Genomic DNA, 14664 nt, shown 5'->3' with positions numbered 1-14664 from the left:
ATGAAAAAATATGACACATACATAATACAACATTCCAAAGATGTTACTTCTCCTTAGTTTATAGATTTAATGCAATTCCAATCAAAATCCAATAGTGATTTTAAAATTCATATGGAAATGCAGAGGCCCAAGACTAGCCAAGAAAAACACTCCTAAAAAAGAACAGGGTAGAAGTAGTTGCTTTCCATGTAACAGGACTGATCACAGTTACTGTAACTGAGACTGTGAGGTGCTGTTGCAGGAAACACATAGGCTGGTGGGAGCAACACAGGCTCAGAAGTACCCACGGAGGTCACTCCCTGATCCACAGCAGAGGGCCAGGTGCAGCTCAGAGGCAGTGCTCGCCAGTACACATGGCCCTGATCCAACCTCCAGTGCCCCTGCTCCCATACAAAACAAAAACTTTCATAAACTGCTATAAGGCATGTAAACTGGCACACTCACTTTAGAAAACAAGTTAGTATTACCTAGTAATTATATATACCTCCATATATACATTTCTATGCATATATATATATATATGGTATACATATAGTATATATAATATTATATAGAATACACACACACACTAGGGTACAGAAGGACATTTGCAACAATAGTATAGTAATAGTCTAAAATCAGAAACAACACAAATATCTACTAGCAGAATGATTTTTTTTTTTTTTTTTTTTTTTTTTTTTTGTGGTACTAGGGTTCCTGGAAACCCTTCTACCTCCGGGCAACACTCCCAGACCTATTTCTATACTTTTTAAATTTAGAAACAGGGTCTCTTAAGCCACCAAGGCTGGCTTCGAACCTGCACAATCCTCCTGTCTCCACCTCCCAAGCATAGGGATTACAAGCATGAGTCACCATGCCCAGCTGAATTATTTTATGTAGTACTGGAGGTGGAACCAAGGGGCTTTTCTACCTCCGGGCTATACTCCCAGACCTATTTTATACTTTATTTGGAAACAGGGTCTCACTAAGTTGCTGAGAGCCTCACTAAGTAGCTGAGGCTGGCTTTGAACCTATGCTATTCTCCTGTCTCAGCCTCCCAAGCACTGGGATTACAAACATGCGCCACCACGCCCAGTTCAGAATGAATTTTTAAATTATAGAATGGACCAAGCATGGTGGCACACACTTGCAATCCCAGCATTCAGGAGGCTAAGACCGGAGTATCGCGGTTTGCGGACAGCCTCAGATACTTAGTGAGGCCCTCTGCAACTTAGTGAGACCCTATTTCAAAATAAAGAATAAAAAGTAGGTCAGGGGGTGTAACTCATAGGTCTAACGCCCCTGGGTTTCATCCCCAGGCCCACAAAAAAAAAAAAAAAAAATTAAAGAATGGTTATCTATTGAAGTATCCACTATACAACAATGAAAATGGATGAGCTACAGTTATATATAAGATGAATAAATAACCACCAGGTTAAGCAAAAAAGAAATACAGAATTGTTCCATTCATATAAGCTTCAATTAACCTATAATGTTTAGGAATGAACATATAGTTGGTAAAATAAATAATTTTCAACTATGATATATTCATTCACTAAGGACCAGAACTCCTTGAGCCAAAGGCTGGAGCATTAGAAAGAAAGTTTTTCCAGGTTTCTCCAAGCCCAGGATGGACAGGATCCAGACACAGATCAGTTACACCCTGCTGTAGACCTAAGTTCTCAGTTTCAAAGATATCAGAAGAAGAAAATGAAAAAAATATGCCTTGAAACTTCTTACCAACTTTTTCCAGTCAGACCACTAAGGACTGGGCTAGCCAAAGACACCTCCTCTTTCTAGGAAATAGAGGGGAAGGACCATGGCTGCCTACTGGCCCATAATGACCCTTGCTAACACAGTGCTCGTTCATGGGAGATATTCTTCTCAGAAAAACAGATCTGAGAGGAAGTAAATTTCTGACTTCACCCTCTCAACACACAGTATGGCCAACTCATTCAAGAAAAAGCCCTCCATAAACTCCTGGCTCATTCTGTTTTAGAATGCCATGCTCCCCAGGGTCATGATCTTCTAAAGAGATTGCCCACATGTGCTTCTATCCTTACATCCCTTTACAGACCATGCAAAGACCCTGTGTAAAATTTAATAATTATTTTCTTGCTATCGCATTGAGCCTCTTTCCCCCAGAGACAATTGCTAAGGAGAAAAAAATTTAAGAGGTACACAGAGAAAGATAGTAAAGGGCATGTGCAGAAAAGCTAGTGTCAGCAGGACATGGTGGTGCACACCTGTAATCCCAGTACTTGGGAGGCTGAGACAGGAGGATCAAAAGTTCAAGACCAACCTCAGCAACTTAGTGAGACTCTCAGCAACTTAACAAGACCCTCTTCCAAAACAAAAACAAAATATGGCTGAGGGTGTTGCTTAAAGGTAGATTACCCCTCACTTCAATCCCCAGTACCACCAAAAATAAAGAGCTAGGGGCATAGCTCAGAAACAGAATGCCTCTGGGCTCAATCTCTAGTACCAAAAAATAAAAAAGCTAGTGGTTGGAAATGGGAAGTGACCTATAAGGAGAAATTTTTAAATCTGTAAAGATATTAAAGAAGCCATAGAAAGGGGATGCTACAGACATCAGTGGAGGTGAGTTTCAGGTCTGAGGAAACGGCCGACATGCCAAATGCTATGAAGAAGGTCCAGTAGAATAAGGACTAGAGAGTGACTGCCCCATCTATAACAAAAAGAACACCGAAGAACTTGATAGTGGCAATTTCAGAAAAGAAAAAACCAAAACAGGTAATGACTGATGCCATAAAGCAGTGATGTCTCTGGGATATGAGAAAATAGAGATGGATGATGTAAATAACTCTTAGGAGCTTGAATACAAAAGGCAAAGTTTTAGCCCGGTGAGGTGGCGCACGCTTGTAATCCCCATGCTTGGGAGGCTAAGACAGGAGGATCGTGCAGGTTCGAAGCCAGCCTTGCTGGCTTAAGAGGCTTAAGAGACCCTGTTTCCAAATAAAAAGGATAAGGATACCCCAACAGTTGCTCTCTGCTCCACTGACAATACTGTCAGTACCAGACACTAGTGGTCTACTGCTGGCTGTCATCAACTTCCCTGTCATTCCTCTGCTCCTCCCCTCCCCCAGTCCTTACTCCTGCTTAAGACAGGGCCAGCACCTTGGGACCCACCCTCAGATCTCTCTCTACAGGAGCCCTGCTCTACCAGATACCCTTCCTCTTTTTCTGTCTTTCCCTCTGGATTAACTCTTTCCCTTAGCATACAAATAACCTAAAGAAGCTGCCATTTGGGGGTAGGGGAGAGATTAAGAATAAGAAAATAAGGCACAAAAAAATCTCCTGGATGGGCTGTGGAGGTAGCTCAATAGTAGAGCATTTGCCTAGTTGTGGAAGGCCTTGGATTTGATCCCCAGCACTATAAAACAAAAATTTACCAAAGTGTCACCTAATTCCCAAATACTGTTAATAACCATTGGCGTGAAAACAGTTCTTGCCTCTTGGGACAAAAAAAGTAAAACATCGATCTATTTATTCAATAATCTTTATTAGGTACCTACATTGAGCCCAGAGTCAGTATATAACAATGAACAAAACAAAGATTCTGAAGCTGGGTCTGGAGCCACATGCTTATAATCTCAGCACTCGGGAGGCTGAGACAGGAGGATCACGGTTTGCCGGCAGCCTCAGCTACTTAGTGAAGCCCTTTGCAACTCAGTGAGACCCTGTTTCAAAATAAGGAATAAAAAATAGGGATGAGATGCAGCTCGGAGGTAGAATGCCCCGGTTTCCATCCCCAGTACTGCGCACACAAAAAAAAGTTTAAGCCCTCATGAAAAAGACAATAAATAAATGACAGGTAATAAGTGCTTTAAGAAAAAAAAATAGAGAATAATGAGAGCTGCTACCACAAAAACTAAAATACATTAAAAAATAAAGTTAAAAGCAAGCAAAACACCTATACCATATGCCTGTACTCCTAGTTACCTGTGAAACTGAGGCAAGAGAATCACTTGAGCTCAGAAATTTGAGGCCAGCCTAGGCAACATAACATGCCCCCATCTCCAAAAATAAACAAACAAATAAAATTAAAATTAAAAAATAAAAAGTAAAACTAATCTATTTGAGTTAGAAATGAGGACTAAAAAAGAAGCGCATGTCAGGGGTTCTGGGGTGCTGGTAATATTTTATTTCTTCACTAATTACTAGTTACACACAGTTACCACTTTGTGATATCTCAATAATGAAGACACTTATAAGCTGTGTGTTATTCTGCATTTAAAGTATACTTTGGCCGGGCATGGTGGCGCACGCTTGTAATCCCCGCGCTTGGGAAGCTAAGACAGGGGATAGCGCAGGTTCAAAGCCAGCCTCAGCTGGTTTAAGAGACCCTGTTTCCAAATAAAACTATAAAATAGGTCTGGGAGCATAGCCCGGAGGTAGAAGGCCCCTGGGTTCCATCGAAAGAAAGAAAGAAAGAAAGAAAGAAAGAAAGAAAGAAAGAAAGAAAGAAAGAAAGAAAGAAAGAAAGAAAGAAAGAAAGAAAGAAAGAAAGAAAGAAGGAAAGAAAGAGAAAGACAGACAGACAGACAGACAGGAAGGAAGGAAGGAAGGAAGGAAGGAAGGAAGGAAGGAAGGAAGGAAGGAGGCAAGCTTCGATGACAGGAAGTGTAGTTGTACATTTCATTTTGAAATGCATCAAAAACATTAGACTGATTAATGATGATGAAAATACTTGCTGTATATACTTATAGAAAGTATTATAAAATGTCAATGCTAGAATCATGTGTGTGTGTGCCAGGCGTGGTGGCGCACTCTTGTAATCCCCACACTTGGGAGGCAGAGACAGGGGGATCACGTAGGTTTGAAGCCAGCAGTGCTGGCTTAAGAGACCCTGTTTCCAAATAAAAAAGTATAAAATAGGTCTGGGAGTGTAGCCTGGAGGTAGAAGGGTTTCCAGGAACCCCAGTACCACCAAAAAAAAAAAAATCGTGTGTGTGTGTGTGTGTGTGTGTGTGTGTGTGTGTGTGTGTGTTTATTGGGAATTGAACCCATGACCTTGGACAAGCCAAAGCAAATGCTCTATCACTGGAGTACACCCATAACTCTTAATTTTTTTGAAACAGGGTTTCACTATGTTATAGTAACTAGAATGATGTAGTACTGACACAGAGATAGTTAGAGAGAACAATAAGCAGAAAAGGAAATCTAGAAACTAACTCATACACACACAAATTAAAATAAGGCTGCTATTTAAAAATAAACAGGGACAAGCAGACTGTTCAATAAATGGTGATAGCCTAGATTAGTAATAATCTAATTGTTGGTAATTAATAAATAATTAATAATTAATGAATGGTTAATAGACTAGATTAGAACAAATATAGAATACGGCCAGTCTGCCATAACTTAGAGAAATCTATCTCAAAAGATAAAAGGGCTGGGGGGGTGTAACTTTGTAGTAAAGTGTCATGGATTCCATCCACAGTACCACAAAAAAAAATTTTTAAGGAGAAAATATAGAATGTCTTTAATAACACAAGGTAAACAAACATTGAACAATAAACCTAAGTTGCACAGGAACACAATATTTAGATAGTCCCTAAATTATAATGGTTCAACTTACAATTTTTTTTACTTTATGGTAGTGGAAAAGCATACCCATACAATCATTCACTTTCAGTATAGTATTCAATAAATTACATGAGCTATTCAATACTTTATCCTAGATGGTTCTGCCCAACTGTAAGCTAATGTAAGTATTTCTGATCATATTTAAGTTAAGCTAGGCTAAGTTACAACATTCTGTTGGTTAGCTGTATTAATTAATTTTTAACTTCTGATATTTTCAATTCACAATGGGTTTACAGGGACTTAACCCTATTATACGTTGAAAGCATCTATAGCTTTCTCTCCAATTAACATACTATATATGTATATATGACTTTATTTTATTTTATTTTATTTATTTATTTTTGCGGGTCTAGAACCTAAGGGCATTCGACATCCAAGCTACACCCCCAGCCCTTATTTTTTATTCTTTATTTTGAAACAGGGTCTCACTAAGTTGTGTAGGGCTTCACTAAATAGCTGAGGCTGTCCACAAACTGCAATCCTCCTCCGGTCTTCGCCTCCTGAATGCTGGGATTACAAGTGTGTGCCACCACGCCCAGTTTGTATATATGATTTTAAAACATGAAAGCAATATTATATATTGCTTGGGGAATATATTCATATGTTAAAAAAAATACAGATGTCTTTGGCAATGAAATATCAAGTTCAAGCCAGGATTTGGAGCCACACGCTTGTAATCCCAGTACTTGGGAGACTGAGATAGGAGGACTACAGGTTGATGGTCAGCTATTAGTGAGACCCTGTTTCAAAATAAAGAATAAAAAATAGGGCTGGGGATGTAGCTCAGAAGTAGGATGCCCCTGGGTTCAATCCTTAATACCAAAAAAAAAAAAAAAGGGAAATTCCAAGTTGAGATCAGTCATTACTTTGGGGATTCGTGAAGAGAATGCAAGTCCAGTGGGACTTGAGTACAAAGGCATGTGCTACCTTATTCTTTACTTTTATTAAATCTTAAATAGTTTATGACAAGTTATAATTTTTTAATTAAACAAATTGGAGATGACTTGTAAATGTAGCTATATAGATCATATTAGAAATGGAGGATAAGAGTAGAAGTTCAAGAAACAAAGACAAGATCCTGCCTGCCTTGTAAAACATACCTCAGAAGAAATTTATTTTGCTTGTCCCATTGAGCAAATACTAAAACATATTAAAGCCGGGCATGGTGGCGCATGCTTGTAATCCCCGCGCTTAGGAGGCTGAGACAGGAGAATCACACAGGTTCGAAGCCAGCCTCAGCTACTTAGTGAGGCTGTCGGCAACTTAGTGAGACCCCGTCTCCAAATAAAATAGAAAATAGGTCTGGGAGTATAACCCAGAGGTAGAAAGCTTCTGGGTTCCACCCCCAGTACCACCAATAAATAAATAAATAAATAAATAAATAAATAAATAAATAAATAAAACATATTAAGCTAGAAAGCTCTTAAAGACTGCTGTAAGAAGGTATAAAACTGGATAATTTCCCGATGACAAAGACTTGTTTATCATTTAATCCCTAATCTTAGCACAGGTTCATAATACTTTGATGCTCAACAAATATTTGCTTAATTAATTACTTTATGGAAAGAATGGTGTGGAGGTAGCAGAGAAGATGGAAAACAAATCAAGAAAAAATTATAATAACCCAGACAGAAAATTTGGGGATTTTAACAATCACTTAAATTACCACTCTTTTCTCTGGTATACAAAAAATATTAAGATTTTAAGAAACTTTCAAGAAACATGAAATAAAGTAAGGATCTATAACATTATAAACATGAAGATCCTAGTTCAAACCAGGCACTGCAATAATTCCATAGGTACTCACCATTCTTCCTCTCACTAAGCGGAGGCAAATTGGGATTCCTGCCAGGGTGGAGGCCCAGGGTCAGCTCGGGCTGCAGGGACAGCTCCTGCAGTTCATTGGCAACAGCTTCGCTCTGGGGACTGGGGGCCGCAGACAGGGACACGAGCACTGGTTCGTCATCATTTTCGCCAGCCCCTCCTCCGTCCAGCCCATTCACAGCAATGACGGAAGGGGGCAGGCACACCACACTGGAGAAATCCACTTTGGCTTTCGTGATGGCAACCTGGAAGTGCAAGAAGAAACAAGTTTAGATGGTACCAAGAAGGAACTACACCACTGAGTATATGCTGGATACTGTTATAAATTATGTAACTAGCAAAGTACCATTCTTCTTAAAAGCATTTTGTGAGGAAGCTGGTATGGTTATTAAACAGGCTCAGAAAGCCGGGCGTGGTGGCGCACGCTTGTAATCTCCGCGCTTGGGAGGCTGAGACAGGAGGATCGCACAGGTTTGAAGCTGGCCTCAGCTACTTAGTAAGGCTCTCAGAAACTTAGTAAGACCCTGTTTCCAAATAAAAATATAAAAAAATAGGTCTGTGAGTATAGCCCAGAGGTAGAAAGCCTCTGGGTTCCACTCCCAGTACCACCAAAAAAAAAAAAAAAAAAAAAAAAAAAAATTTAAACAGGGTCAGAGAATGCATTAGATTTTAAGTGTGATGCTGTCCCCTACTAGTTTATCTAGGAGGACAACACACAACCAAAATAAAAGTAGCACATTCAACATATAATGGGTTAAAAAAAATGCTGGTCAAGGAGAAATAGCTATGAGATATATGTTATCTTCTGACTATGAAGGAACATATCTTGAGAAATAACACTTAGTGAGTAGCCACATGGTATTAAAGTATATTGTACCAACATAATCTGAGGGAAGAAAATTCTTTAATAATTCCCGCTCTACCTAATATGCAGAAACAAGGGAGAAAAAGGGTTATAGGAGGAACTCTAGATGAAAAGGAGGAACCACAGATGAGCAAATAAGGTGACATAACTAAGGGGGATGGGAGGAAATAAAAAGGAAATGTACATGATGTACATTCAAAACATATCAAAGTCAAACATATCTAAGCCAAACAAACAACAAACATGAGGAAGAAGGAAGGAGGGACTGGGTGGGAATTGGGGAAGGGCTAAATGAGTGATGTGTACATGTGTGCCTCTACCATCTTGTACTCCATTACAATGTATGACTACAATGCACCAATAAAAATTTTAAAAAATACTTTCACATTAAAAAAAGAAAATACACACTTCCGGGACGATGGCGACTGAGAAAAGCAGTGTTTACGAGTCCTGCTAACACCGATCTCTAATGCCACAAAATCAGCGCTTTTCATAGCCAGAAAACACTATCAGTAGAGAAATAAAAAATGTAAACACAAGGGACAGAGAAAAAGAAAACTAGAAGAACAACCAGAGAACAAAAAAGAAAAGAGCCCGTATTGTGGAGCTGCGCCGGCGCCATCATGCATCACAGCACCAGGCTGCAGAGTGGAAAGGTAAACAAGGAGCTGAAGTGAGCAGCTGCGGATCATTTGGGTGTAATTCAGCAATTCTTTCAGCGCAGAGAACATCTAAAACTCCCAGTGGCCAAGCTCATCACGCCTTCCAGGGCCTCAGAACGGAGCTCAAATCCAGAAAAGAAAAACACCAGCTTCACAGCCGAGGGCGTGGCAGTGACGCCATATTGCCAGCAGCTGAGGCCAGTCCACCACACCCATGACAGTGCGCACAATAACCATGAGTAAAATTGCAGCAGAGAAATCCCCAGAATAATCTCCCTGGGTCTGAGATTTTGCAGTCCAACCCAGCAAAGGAGTAGTGGTGGCACACCTGAGTCAGAGCTCCCTGTGGTAAAACGCCCAGCCCGGCACCCCCACAGTTTTGCGCAGCCTCAATTAACTCCCTGGGTCTGAGACTTCACGATACAACCCAGTAAAGGAGTAGTAGCGGCTGAGATTACCACAAACTCGAGATCCAGAGCACCCTAAGTGAAGTCGTAGTGACCCAGGGAAGAAACCAGAGAAGGCACAAACTTCTGAAATCATGGGAAAGAGGAACAACAATAGAGCAATGAACGCCCACAACCCCATAATATCAGAACCTGATAACACAGAAATTCAGAGATCTCCAGAAGATCAAATCAGGAATATAACTGTAGAAATAATACAGAACTTTCTAAAAGAATTTAGAGAGACTCTAAAAGAAATAAAGAAAGCAATCATTGAAGTAAAGGCATCAATTCAAACTATAAACAATCGATTAGACCACATGGAGAATAGAATCTTGCTCCTAGAAGATGATCACTCCAAAAACGAACGCATAATTTCTAACTTAGAAAAAAAAATCAGACAGCAGGAATCTGACATTGAAGAAATATGGGCCCATTTTAAGACAGCTAACCTAAGAATAACTGGAATAAAGGAGGGAAAAGAAGGTGAAACCAATGGGATCAATAATCTCTTCAAAGAAATAATAGCAGAAAATTTTCCAAACATAGAGCAAGAGGTCGATACACAGGTCCAGGAAACTTATAGAACTCCCTTTAGACAGGGTCAGAGAAGAGGATCCCCCCGCCACATAATTGTCAAAATGACCAATGTGGAAGCCAAGCAGAGAATCTCAAAGGCAACAAAAACAAAGGGCCAAGTGACATTCAGAGGCAAACCAACTAGAATCACTCCAGACTTCCCAAAACAAGTCATGAGAGCCAGAAGGGCTTAGAGTAAAATATTCCAAACTCTGAAAGAAAACAACTTCCAGCCAAAAATTTTCTACCCAGCAAAACTTTCTATCAAATTAGATGGAAAAATAAGAAGCTTCCATGACAAACAGAAACTGAAGGAATTTATGTCTTCAAAACCAGCACTAGAGAAAATATTCAAAGAGATTAACTACAAAATAGAAATAGGTAATACACACCAGAACCAGAGAAACAAGATTTTCCATCCAGCAGACAACTAAGCAAAGAATATATTCATGTGTTTATTGGTTAAAATCTTTGGGGATTCATTATTTATTTTAGTCCTTTACCTATTCCTAAATTGTATTGTTTGCTTTTATTGTTGCTAATTTTTAGAATTTCTATTTGGAATATTAATATTCCTTCAGATATAGCATTTGGAAATATTTTATCCCATTCATCAGTAACTTTTAACTCTGTTTACATTGTCTTTGGATGTACAATATTTTTTTACTTTTTAGGAAGTTTGTTTATTCTTTTGTTGCCTGTGCCTTTGAAATCATATCCAAGAAATCACTGTCAATTTCAATGTTGTGAAGTGTTATGACTCAGGTTTTCTTCTAAAAGTTTATAGTCTTAAGATTTACATTTAGGTCTTTTATCTATTTTGAGTTAATATTTGTATATGGTGTTAGGTAAGGGTCCAATTTTATTTTTTTCATGTAATTATTATTTTTCAGCAATATTTAGTGAAAAGATTATTACTTCCTTCACCAAATTTTCTTGGAAACCTTGTCAAAAATAACTTGGCCATATATGGAAGAATTTATTTCTAGGCTTTTTATTTTACTCCACAGGTTTATATATCTGCCTTTATAGCAGTACTACACTGTTTCAACTAGTGTAGCTCTATAAGGTTTGAAATCAGAAAATGTACATCTTCTAGCTTTGTTCTTTTTTGAGATTGTTTTGGGTATTTAGAGTTCATATTTCATGTTAGGATAGATTTTTTTTCTGAAAAAAAATAAATGTATAATAGTTTCGCCTTTTTTTTTTTTTTTTTTTTTTTTTGGTGGTACTGGGGTTCCTGGAAGCCCTTTTACCTCCGGGCTACACTCCCAGACCTATTTTTTACATTTTCATTTTGGAAACAGGGTCTCCTAAACCAGCACGCGCGGCTGGCTTCGAACCTGCGCGATCCTCCTGTTTCTGCCTCCCAAGCGCGGGGATTACAAGCGTGCGCCACCACGCCCGGCAATAGTTTCACCTTTAAAAAAAAAAGAAAAAAATCCTCTGGTAAGACAAGAAAGCAAAAAGAAATGTTATCTCTAAGTGATCAAAAGTTTTATATCAGACAAATGAATCTGTTATGTGAGATTATCATTGTTAATTTTGGATAAATTGCTATAATATTAGATGTCAACCACTAAGCATGGGAAGGAGGGATGGGGAGGGAATGGGGTGGGAGTTGGGTAGGGGCTAACTGGGCAATGTGTGCATGTATGTCTACACAATTTTTTTTATCCCATTATGATGTATGAATACAGTGCACCAATTAAAAAAAAAAAAACCTCTAGTTTTAAAAGGAAACTATGTTGTTCAACTTGTACATATAGGTCAGAGAATGACTTTGTGATAGAAATTGAAGTTTAAATATAAAATTTCACTCATCTTCTTTATTACCTTTAATCAATTTAAGAAATATTTAATAAAGATGACTTTTTTCTGGTAAAAAAGAAAAAAGAAAATAAGGCGGGTGTGGTGGCGCACACTTGTAATCCCTGCACTTGGGAGGCGGAGACTGGAGGATGGCGCAGGTTCGAAACCAGCCGCGCGCACTGGCTTAGGAGACCCTGTTTTTAAAAAAAAAAAAAGTATAAAAAGAAAGAAAGAAAATAATTCCCACATCATTAGATTTTATAAGGAAATATCAATACAAAGATGTCTGTTGATGATGTGTATTAGTTCAAATATTTTAACCTATATGAATATTCAATCATAGTAGCAAGAACCAGGATATCAAGTACAGTTTACAACTGGCAACATAAGAACTGAGAGTGTGTGTGTGTGTGTGTGTGTGTGTGTGTGTGTGTGTGTGTTGTATCAGAAATTGAAGCCAGCCTAATTTCTTATTTGGAAACAGGGTCATTCTAGGTTGATAAGTCTGACTTCTTGCTGAGGCTGTCCTCAAACCTGTGATCCTCCTTTTGCAGCCTCCCAAGTACTAGGATTACAGGAATGTACCACCATGCCCTGCTCAAAAAGAATCTTTAAAATGACAAAGAGTAGGACACTCGGAATCCTAGTACTTGGGAGGTTTAGACAAGAGGATGAGAGGCTCACAGCAAGCCTCAGCAACTTAGTGAGGCCCTCCACAACTTAGTGAGAACCTGTTTCAAAATAAAAAATAAAATAGAAGCCAGGTGTGATAGCACACGCTTGTAATCCCCACACTTGGGAGGCGGAGACAGGAGGATCATGCAGGTTCAAACCCAGCCAGGATGGCTTAAGAGACCCTGTTTCCAAATTTAAAAAAAGTATAAAATAGGTCTGGGAGTGTAGCCCAGAGGTAGAAGGGTTTCCAGGAACCCCAGTACCACCAAAAATAAATAAATAATAAAATAGAGCTGGGAGTATAGCTCAGAGGTATAATGCCCCTGGGTTCAATCCCCAGCATCACAATAAATAAATAAATAAATAAATAAATAAATAAATAAATAATAAATAAATAGAGCCAGGCATGGTGGTTCATGCCTGTAATCCCAGCACACAAGAGGCTGAGGGAGGAGATTCACTTAGGCCAAAGAGTACAAAAGCAACCTGTGCAAAACAGCAAGATCTTGTCTCAAAAAAATAAGAAATAATATGAAAGTCTCTTTCACATGAATTAATAGTTAAGAATATGTATATTCACTGAACCCTGCATTTATTTACATTTACTAAGAATAATTTATCTGTTTGCATATGTGGTAATAGGGATGGAACTAGGGCATTCTACCTCCAAGCTACACCCCCAGCCCTATTTTATATTCTTTATTTTGAAACAGAGTCTCACTGAGTTGCAAAGGGCCTCACTAAGCAGCTGAGACTGTCCATGAACCATGATCCTCCTGTCTCAGCCTCCCAAGTGCTGGAATTATAAGCATGTGCCAGTACACCTAGCTCTACTAAGAATAATTTTTTCCAGGTTTGTTTTTTTGTTTTGTTTTGTTTTGTTTGCGGTACTAGGGATGGAGCCCAGGGGCATTGTAACTCAGAGCTAAACTCCAGCCCTATTCTTTTAGTCTTTTTTATTTTTTAATTTTTATTACCTTTTTATTTTATTTATTTTTTGGTGGTACCAGGGGTGGAACCCAGGGGCTTTCTACCTCCGGGCTATACTCTCAGACCTATTTTATACTTTATTTGGAAACAGGGTCTCACTAAGTTGTTGACGGCCTAAGTAGCTGAGGCTGGCTTCGAACCTGTGTGATCCTCCTGTCTCAGCCTCCCAAACACTGGGATTAAAAGCGTGCGCCACCATACCCAGCCTTTTTTTTTTCTTTTTTTTTGAAACAGGGTCTCACTGAGTTGCGAAGAGCCTTGCTAAGTTGCTGCGGCTGTCCACAAACCACAATCCTCCTATCTCAGCCTCCTGAGTGCTGGGATTATAAGCGTGCACCACCACACTCAGTTACTAAGAATAATTTTTATAAAGCTTTTTTTCCCCCCAGTATTGGGGACAGAACCCAGCCAGAGAATTCTACCTCCAAGGTACATCACCAGCCAGCCCTACTTTTTATTCTTTATTTTGAAGCAGAGTATCACTAAGTTGTGGAGGGCCTCACTAAGTAGCTCAGGTTGGCCACAAACCTGCTAGCCTCCTGTCTCAGCCTACCAAGCACTGGGATTACAAGCACGTGCCACCATGCCAAGCTTTACGAAGCATTTCAAATGTGGCAATGTTTATTCTAAAGTTACACTTAAAGTAAGATTAGGCCGAGCATGGTGGCCCACACTTATAGTAACAGCACTTGGAAGGCTGAGACAGGAGGACTGCAGGTTCATGGCCAGCCTCAGCAACAGTGAGGCTCTCAGCAACGTAGTGAGACTATATTTCAAAATAAAAGAATAAAGCTGAGCATGGTGGCGCACACTTGTAATCCCAGCATTTGGGAAGCTGAGACAGGAGAATTGTGCAGGTTTGAAGTCAACTTCAGCTACTTAGTGAGATCCTTTGAAACTCAGACCCTGTTTCAAAATAAAGAATAAATAATAGGGCTGTGGGTGTTACTCAAAGGTAGAATGCCCCTGGGTTCTATCCCCAGTACAGCAAAAAATAAATGAATAAATAAAAGAATAAAATAGGGCAGGTATAGCTCAGACAGAAACCCACTGGGTTCCATCCTTAGTATCACAAGAAAAGTAAGATTAAGTCAGGCCTGGGGGCACACGCCTAAAATTCCAGCTACTTGGGAGGCTGAGGCAGGAGGACTACAAGTTGGGAGGCCAGCCTCAGCAATTTAGAGAGACCCTGTGTCAAAATTTAAAAAATAAAAAGGGCTGA

General features: G+C 39.4%; 1 pseudogene across 1 annotated transcript in view; it reads right to left on the bottom strand.

Annotated features, from left to right (window-relative positions):
• Positions 1-273: 273 nt before the first annotated feature.
• Positions 274-14664, bottom strand: part of LOC308269394 (myeloid leukemia factor 2-like) — a 77282-nt pseudogene continuing 62891 nt past the window's right edge. Inside the window, exons 4-5 of the transcript in view lie at positions 7397-7658; positions 274-380 (exon numbers count right to left, since the gene is read on the bottom strand). The product of the transcript in view is annotated as a myeloid leukemia factor 2-like (transcript). The remainder of the gene's footprint in view (positions 381-7396; positions 7659-14664) is intronic.

The sequence above is a fragment of the Muscardinus avellanarius genome (genome assembly GCF_963383645.1).
Source record: "Muscardinus avellanarius genome assembly, chromosome: 11".
NCBI lineage: Eukaryota > Metazoa > Chordata > Mammalia > Rodentia > Gliridae > Muscardinus > Muscardinus avellanarius.
The sequence above is the reverse complement of the archived record's forward strand: the minus strand, read 5'-3'. Positions and strand labels throughout refer to the sequence as shown.